The sequence below is a fragment of the Castanea sativa genome, chromosome 5 (assembly GCF_040712315.1).
Source record: "Castanea sativa cultivar Marrone di Chiusa Pesio chromosome 5, ASM4071231v1".
Classification (NCBI taxonomy): Eukaryota; Viridiplantae; Streptophyta; class Magnoliopsida; order Fagales; family Fagaceae; genus Castanea; species Castanea sativa.
The window spans coordinates 64,560,880-64,569,696 of NC_134017.1; the positions used below are offsets into that span (position 1 = coordinate 64,560,880).

The window sequence follows — 8,817 nt, forward strand, 5'->3', positions numbered from 1 at the left end:
GCGGCTAAAGCCAGCGGGTGTTTGAGGAGCTGAGCCAGAGCCGGGTCAAACTCTTTTGTCTTTCCTGCCACTGAAAGGCCGGCGAAATTACAACGATTGCCATTGGCAGTGCCACCGTCAGCAAGTCTGTTGTTAGTTGGAGAACCACCAAAATATCTAAACGTGAGGCCCCTATTGCTTCATTGAGTCATCAAATTATGGTCCATATTTATCCATGGCTCTTAAGACACCTTATCAGGCAATTCTAAGCACACACGCACACTCTCTCTCTAGCCCAGCCAAGCTCTTTGAGCTTATCACTCAGGCCCGTAGGTCACATCAGTGGAGTATGCTCACCGATCTCGCTCACTCTCATTTCCATAAGCCACAGGTGCTTTGTCCCTCATGCATGTAATTATTTTTTGTTATCATTTTAGTTTCTTGTACATGCATTTGCATTTTATAATACATACACTTCGAGGCTTTTGTTTCAAGGGTGAGAGAAACCTAGTGTAGATTGACCTATTCAATTCCTATTTATTCCCTCAACATTTAAAACTTTATTTCTTCCCACTTGCATGCTCTTGTTAAATTTTTTTTTTTTCTGGGAAATTGTTGGAAATATGGGAATAGTGGTGATTTAAAGGAGGTATGAGATGTAGGCTTGTGCTTGTACTTTAATCAAGATTTATCGTTATTGTCATTTGGTTATTGGCACTTTTGAATTGGGTTTTAGTTTGTAAGTTAGTGTCCAGGTGGTTGGTGATGGTGTGGAACTGCTTTTGTATGCTTCCTTTGTCGTTGAATCAAGAAATGGTGTTACTTAGATGGACAAAGCTTGATTATGTTTTTTTGGGTATTGACTTGATTTGAGCTTAAGTTTTTGAATCGATTGATAGAGCAAGCCAAGCCGAGTATGGTTCAAGCTTTATAATTAAATTTTAGCAAGCTATACTTGAAGGTTTTTATTCAACATATATGAGCAAGCTTGCTTCAAGTTCAAGCAGAGTTTGAATATCTCATTAATCATGTCAAGTCAAGTTTGATTACTCAATGTTTAGCTTGGTTTGGCTAGATTAGAGCCCTAATCATTGTCAACAGATAACACTATGATGGAAGTACTTACCCAAAAAAAAAACTTCGAAGTATAGATGTGACCAGTTGTCAAAATGGGATAAGGCAATGAGTGCAATCGTTGGTTAGTCATACTTAGCAAAACAGAATTGGACTAAAATCCTCTTGAATTGATATTATTGGCCTCATACCAAGGTTAATGATTCAATTATGTATATGGTCAGATCCGCTAAAATATGATTAACTTAGACCAGTATGCATAATATTCTTGAAAGTCAACAGAATAAAAGCATATTTTATAGATTTTGTTTTCATAATAGTAAATATTTAAACATTATCCTCTGTCAATCTTGGCAAGAGTATGTCCTTTGTTTATGCTTTTTTTTTTTATAGGGAAATAAGATGGCATTAATAAACAAACAAAGAGTACAACAACAAAGAGAGTTCAGATACAAGCCAGACGACATAGAGAGTTCAGATTACATAATGTCAATTCTTTTTCTCATAGACCTTAAGAATATATTGAAACTCTTAAAAAAATCCCTATTATGGGCCAAGGTTAGAAGTGGAACCTAGAGGGATATCAATAGTTCTTAGATGTGAGCCAAGTAGTCTAGTCAAGCAATTCTATAACTCAGCCATGCACTTTGAAACCCAATCAATAGCCAATGAAACCATCCCAGCAATAAGACAACTAAACCACTGCACCCAATTCAATCTTGCATTGCCTACGATAATATGTGCAATCTCAATAAAAGCCACCTGCAGTATGAGAATAACACCAACAGAAACCCAAAACAATGGGTTCCGATGAATGCTCTTAAACACATTCTTCTTCTCCAATTCCCTTGCATTTACTTGGTTAAATAATTGGCAGAGAACAAAACTATTAAAGATAATGGTTTTACTATCCTTATTGCTAATACCCGGGATAGTTTGCCCTTTGAATTGGAATGCCACTGAGATGGTAACTTGATAGAGAGCTTGAGAGACAATGTTTCTCCACATGGCCTTGGTGATAAGTTGTTTAGTTTGTTTCAATGGCAGCTTTTCCATCAGTTCCTCTGTTGGAGGCTCGGTCAACAGTCCAATGCCACCAAGAAGTGACACAACAAAGTTTGCCCATAGCAATTGGATAGGCGTAATTGGAGAATATCCGCAAAACATTGTCGTGATAGAGGTTATCAAAAGCCCTGCTATATTCATGGTGAGCTCCAGTTGGATATACTTCTGAATATTCTCGAAAGTACATCTTCCAAACCTTGAAATGGTGACCAAGAATCTGAAATTTCCATCACCAATGATGATGCCAGAACTTGCTGTAGCCATATAAGTGCTACAATTCCTCATAGTAATCCCCACATCAGCTTCTTTTAGTGCTGGAATTGCATTTGTTTTAACTCCCACCATTGCTACTATATGGCCTTTATTCTTCAAACATTGCACTAAAGTGAGCTGGTCAGATGGGATTGAGCTTCCTATCAAGATGATTTGATCAACTTTATTCATCCTCTCTTCATTGCAGAATTTCTGAAATTCTTCAAGCACCATTGCATTTGAGCAGGGAGATAGTCCACACTTGTGAGCTATGGTTTCCAACACTGACACATTATCTTGTGAAACCAGAATGATGTTAAATCCGGCATCTTTCAAAGCTCCTATTTCCATTCCAACTGGCACCGAGTTTGGCATACACCAATCTGCTGTTTCAATGCAAATACTTGTGACTGAACTCATGGTGAGGCAAGCAAAAGGTTCTTGAACAAAATCCTGTTCAGAGTATTCAGACATCATCTTCTTATTCCAATAAGAGATGGCAAGTGATTACAAAAGGTATTCCTTCCATTACTCCAACCAGCAATGTAGCAAGTGAAGTCGTTAAGGTACTAATCTTCCCATTTGGTTTCATCACAATTTTCTCAATTGCATCCATTATCTCTTTGATTGCCTTTGGTTTCTCCTTGAGGTCTGGGAGGCTAGACTTACTATCTTCCTTCAGAAGCATAAAACGGAGGAATAACACTACAAGGATGAGGATAGATACTGAAAGACCAAAAATTTGTGTGCCTTTGTTGACCTTGTCAATTTGCGCTGGTAATGGGGTCTTTTCGGGGACAGGGGTATCCTGCTTCATCAAACCATCCAATCTAGTGTTCATGCCCACTGATGCAACTAGCATGCGACCCTTTCCATTAATCACCTTTGCACCATAGAACAAAAAAGGGTTCTTCTCATTAATGGTGGACTCTAAATCATCATCCAGAATTAAGGATCCTTCAATGATCAAACCATCAGCAGGAACGATATAGTCCATCTCTAGGCATACTATGTCACCAATCAAAACATTGCCACCGATTACTTCCTGTGGACTTCCCCCTCTAATAACATGAAATGGTTCATGCATCCCTGACATCCTTTGGGAATGTTTAAGTCGACACTGATTATGCAATGAATCAATGACCACAAGTATGATGATGGCAAGAATTATGATGACCCCTTCATACCAACCAGTTCTCAGGCCTTCCGCCTTGACACCAAAGCCAAGTGACAGCACCGCGCACACAAAGAGAAGCAAAATGGTGTAATTATTGCATGATTTTAGGAGAAATTGAAGGAAGCCTAGTGCACTAGTTTGTGTTGTGGACAGTGTGCCAGCTATGCATCGAGAGGGCACATGGATGATTCCCTTCTCTAAATCAGTACCCAAAGCTTCTGCAATTCCTTTGATGCCTCCAAACATGTGTATGGAATCCAAATCTTTCTCCTTTACCATCTTGGCAATGTTTTCTTGCTGGTCTTCATCTCTGATACGGTTGTCATTCTCAACATCCAAATTTACACTTTCAGGTGATTCAGTTAAATTTTCCACAATATCCTGCTATATCAAATAGAAATAAATTAGTATTTTGGCTATTCTATTAAACTTGAATTCAGTTTTAGTTCTAAAGCAGAGTAATCCCATTTGGACCGACAAGAGTGCTATTTGTTAAACTCAAGGCAAAAATGAAATCATGAAGAGAGGAAGAGGAAATTAAAATGATAGTACTGCACAGAATGATCATGTACATGGTGGGTGCACTGTATTTATACACACATAAAAGCAATAACAGAAGGGTAGTTAGCCGTTGCACATTCACACTAGTTGATGTATAACCGTGCACAAGAAGTTGACATCACTTGATCAGATCTGATATATGTTTAGGGATATCTTTCTCACACACATCTTGTCACACAAAGCGTACACACAATTCAAATTTTGGACTAAAATCGTATCTTGAAGTCACAATTTCAATTCAAAAACAGAATTTTGTGTATTTGTGTGTCACTAACAATTACCCAATATTTATATGTTTTAAACACGTTGTATGAAGTGTCTGCCATATAGCTCTTTGCTATTCATTATACAACTTATAGATATCCATGGGAAAGAAAATAGAAGAAGAGCTTACTGCTTCTCTTGTATCATCATCGAAGCTGGTATAAGCACTGTAGTAGGAAGTGCGCGATGAAAGAGATCTGAGGAAACGCAAGCTCAAAACAAGCGTGCTCCAACGCTCTCTTGGAGTTCTGGGCGTTAGCAACGCAGTTTGCTGAGACTCAAGGTCAAGGCCAGAGTTTGTTGACATTTCGGCTTCTCAAAACACAACTTTCTGCACTAACAAGACCAATTAACAAATCAATAGATACACAACATAACAGTTAATTAATTAGGAATAAAAGGAAAAGAACTTTGCATAATAGATAGATAGACATACTCGTACTAATGCAAGTAGAGAATCTATCATATATTAAATGAAAGCTGCTTGTGAGAATTAAGATTGAGGTTTAATTTTTCCAAAAAACACAAATGCTTGAAGTTTGTTGTAGTTTGTGGTATTAGATTTTTTTTCTTGTAATAACACGGTTTGCTTCTCTATGACTATTGAGCAGATAACACGATTTTTTTTTCTTGTAAATGCTTGAAGTTTGTTGCAGTTTGTGTTATTAGATTCTTCTTGTAATAACACGGTTTTTTATTTTTGATAAGAACACGGTTTGTTTTAATTTGCTTCTCTTTGTCTATTGACTCCTTGTAATTTCTATTGCTTTTTATGCGTCTTTCTTTTTTTAAATAAAGATAAAATTTTATTAAGAGCATTCACGTAAGCATGGTAAGCTCTATTTGTTTCAGCATATTTAATGAAATTTTAGCATTGAAGTACCAAATAACCCCATTATCCGGTATGGTATTTGTAAAAAAGTTTGAGAATAGTATTACAGTGGACTTTTACCACTTCATTTGTTTCAATAGAAAATGTAAAAATAATTTTCTTTATTTTTCAATGTTAGATGGCATTAAAAAAAATATGAATTCAAAAAAAAACTATTTTTGATCAATATAAAATATATAACTTATCTTTAAAGATTATTTTTCATTAAATCTTTTTGAAAAACAACTCTATTTAAACTAAATAAAGAAAGTTAAGAAGTTATTTTTTAACTTATTTAAAATTGTTACCGAATATTAAAAAATAAAATAATTTTTTAAAAAATATTTTTTTAAAAATGACACATTTTCTTAAAAAAAAAAACATAATCAAACAGAGCACTACTGGTACAAGTTTCTGTTTATTTACTGTAAACTTTTTTTAACGCTTTAAAAATCTGAAAAAACGGCGAGAGATAGGCGAGAAAACGGTGAGAAATAGGCGAGAAAACGGCGAAAAGGTTAGAAAACCCCAGACCGGCGAAAATCTTATCGGAATCTATGAGATTTCGCCAGATCCGGCGATAATCTCACCGGATTCGATAAGATTTCGCTAGATCCGGTCAAAATCTCGCCGGATCTACGTAAAATAGCGTCTGAATCTGGGTTTTCTCGCCGGAATCTCGGTTTTCGCCGGATTATGGGTTTTTCGCCGGTAGATTCGGGTTTTTTCGGTTTTTTGGGGGAGAGAAACCGAAACCGACGGAGTCGGTTTCGGGTGGAGAACATCCACCGCCAACCGCCGACCGCCGGAGTAGGTCGGGTCGGCCGGTTTCGAATCGGTTCCGGTCGGGTCTCCGGGTGGGTCAGGCCACCGGATATGTTTGGACAGCCCTAGCAAAAACACATATCCAAGAAAAGAAGAATCAAAGGATGTTTGGACACAGAATACGGACCTCAAGCTTCTCTATGTATCTGAGAATCCGAAGCAAAGAAAGAGTGGAAAAGTGAGAGAGAGAAAGAGAAATGGTGCGTTTGTTGGAAAGAAAGCAAGCAGTGAGCAGATTAAAGGATGCGATAAAGATGGCGATGAGGAAACGTAGGTACCTTATTTTATACTAAAGGATTGAGATCCCGTGTATTGCACAGGGTGCACTAGCACAAATCTCAGCCGTCCGTATAATCCAAGGGCCAATAATTTGCACGGTTCCAATAACTTCCAATCAGTAATCAGCAGGATATTTCTTATTACTTTTTTGTCAACCTCTTTTTAGTCAAATCCGTGTGTCCTCTCTCTTCGTTGCATACTTACTTTTTTTTTTTTTTCTTTTTTTTTTTCTTTTTTTTTTTGTGAGAGCGTCTTTATACAAACACGAGAGAGAGAGAGACAGAGAGAGAGACAGAAATGGAAAAGTGAGAGAGAGAGACAGCAAGCAAAGGATGCGATAAAGATGGTGGTGAGAAAACGGGAAGGCTCATCTATATAGGCGTTTGGATACGCGTTCTGCATTTACGTCCGCGTTTTGGGTTTTTTTTTTTTTTTTTTTTTTTTAAATCCAGCCGCCTATATTGACTTTCAGTTATAAACAGTATACAAAATTACTGTTAATAAGTCTCACAAATTTCACTTTTTAACAATTTTTTCATTAAAAATAGGTCTTATAATACTATTCACACATTTAAAAATTATTTTGCTACAGTGTTTTCAGTTTTCAATTTCAGCAAAATAAGTTCTATCCAAAAAGCTTCGTCGAAATCTCAAAGAAATGAGAAAGAAATTAATCAAAAATTTTACTGAGTTTTTGAAAGCAGTTTCGTCGAAATCTCGAAGGAATGAGAAAGAAATTATAATGCGAGGCCAAAAGAAAACTTAACCGCGTTATCCATCTTTAGATTTTTATTTTTCATATCATCTTGACTGAATTTGAGTTGAAAAAAAAATCATTAATCGCCATATCCGATGACATGCAATTAATGATAATCTTAGTCTCCCGACTGACTCTGAGGACAGCCGTTTACGGTGAAAAAGAATCCTGATATGGACTTTTAACGGCTGAAACGTCGACCCCGTTGTCACAGGGGGAGATCCACAAAAACAAATGTGGTATTATTATTTCATCAAACTATAATTAATTTATCAAATATGTCACATGAGTGAGCACATGGTGAAGGACAATCTCAGAGGATGTGAATGAGAGTTTTAAGAAACCAATTTAAATTTTGATTATTTCATCCGAAAAGAGAAAAAAAAAATGATAAATGACAAGTTGTGATTAACATAAAACAAAGTAAAACACTAAAAATGAGATAGAAAATTTCTAAATTTCTATTCTAGCTAAACTATTTATAAAGAAATTTTGTTTATCATTTACCTTTGGCAGCTTCATTAAACTAATGATTAATAATAGGGATACAACAATTTCACAACAACTTTATGTGGGAAATTGTTAGTAGTAAGTAAAAATGTGATATCAATTGTGAGCTCAAATAAGAACGGGCCAATAATAGATTGTCATCCAAGATTTGTTGTGAAATTAATTTTATTTTTTAAAGAAAGTGAGAAGGTCTATAGACACACAAAATATACAAAAAAATTTGAGACTTATTGATGGAGATTGTTAATAATATGTAAAAATATAATATTAGTGATGAGCTTGAATGAAAATCAGTGTAAGCTTACCACATCAATCAGTGTTAAAAATTGCTCATTCTCTTTTTAGAAACAAACACACACAAAGAATTAAAAAATATATTCGAACACAAAAACACATTGCGATCTCCACTCAAAATTATAATAACTTCTAAGAAAAAGTTGTCAAAAAGTTTTTGTATACACTAACATTACTCGTTGAGAACTAAAATCAACGTCAACGAAACCATGTTGTTAACGGGGAAGACATGATGGATCTAGACGTGAAAACTAACGTAATACACAAGTAATACAATCTATAATTGTATGCGTAGTGTATGGAAGGATACGATGGATAGTGGCGTTTTTAGTTCAACTTTCATCACATTGTCACGTGTCAGCCAGTGTCCATTGTCCACCTCTGGAGCTAGGGCTGTAAACAAGCTGAGTTTTGTCGAGTAATGCATGTTCAAGCTTAACTCGTTGAAAAAAGTCAAAAGCTCGAGCTTGGTTTGAACTTGTGACAAGCTTAAAAATAGTGTTTGAGTTTGAGCTCGAGCTCGTGCGAAAGCTAAAAAGCTTAAGTTTGGCTTGGTTTTGTTTAATTAATTAGTCAAGTCAAACTCAAACTTAATATCAAGCTCAAACTCGAGCTCAAATCAAGTTTTTGAGCTTAAAATCTAAAAAAATTACATTATTAAATGCTTAAATCTCTAAAATTAAGAAAAAAGAAAAAGAAAATAGTATACTCATTTTATCATGCATCTAGTATTACTTATGATTAGCTATTATTCAAATTAATAGTTTACATAATAAATTTATTCATTCATCATTCATTGTCTACAGGTCCAGCAATTGTTCAAAATACAATTTTTACATTCACGTTAGATGGTGAAGGACTAGAAAATACCTGTTTGTAACTATTATGAATGAGAAAATACTAACGTAT

At 35.6% G+C, this 8,817-nt stretch overlaps 1 pseudogene; it reads right to left on the minus strand.

Annotated features, from left to right (window-relative positions):
* Positions 1-1,385: 1,385 nt before the first annotated feature.
* Positions 1,386-6,677, minus strand: LOC142633337 (calcium-transporting ATPase 12, plasma membrane-type-like; annotated as a pseudogene).
* Positions 6,678-8,817: the final 2,140 nt, after the last annotated feature.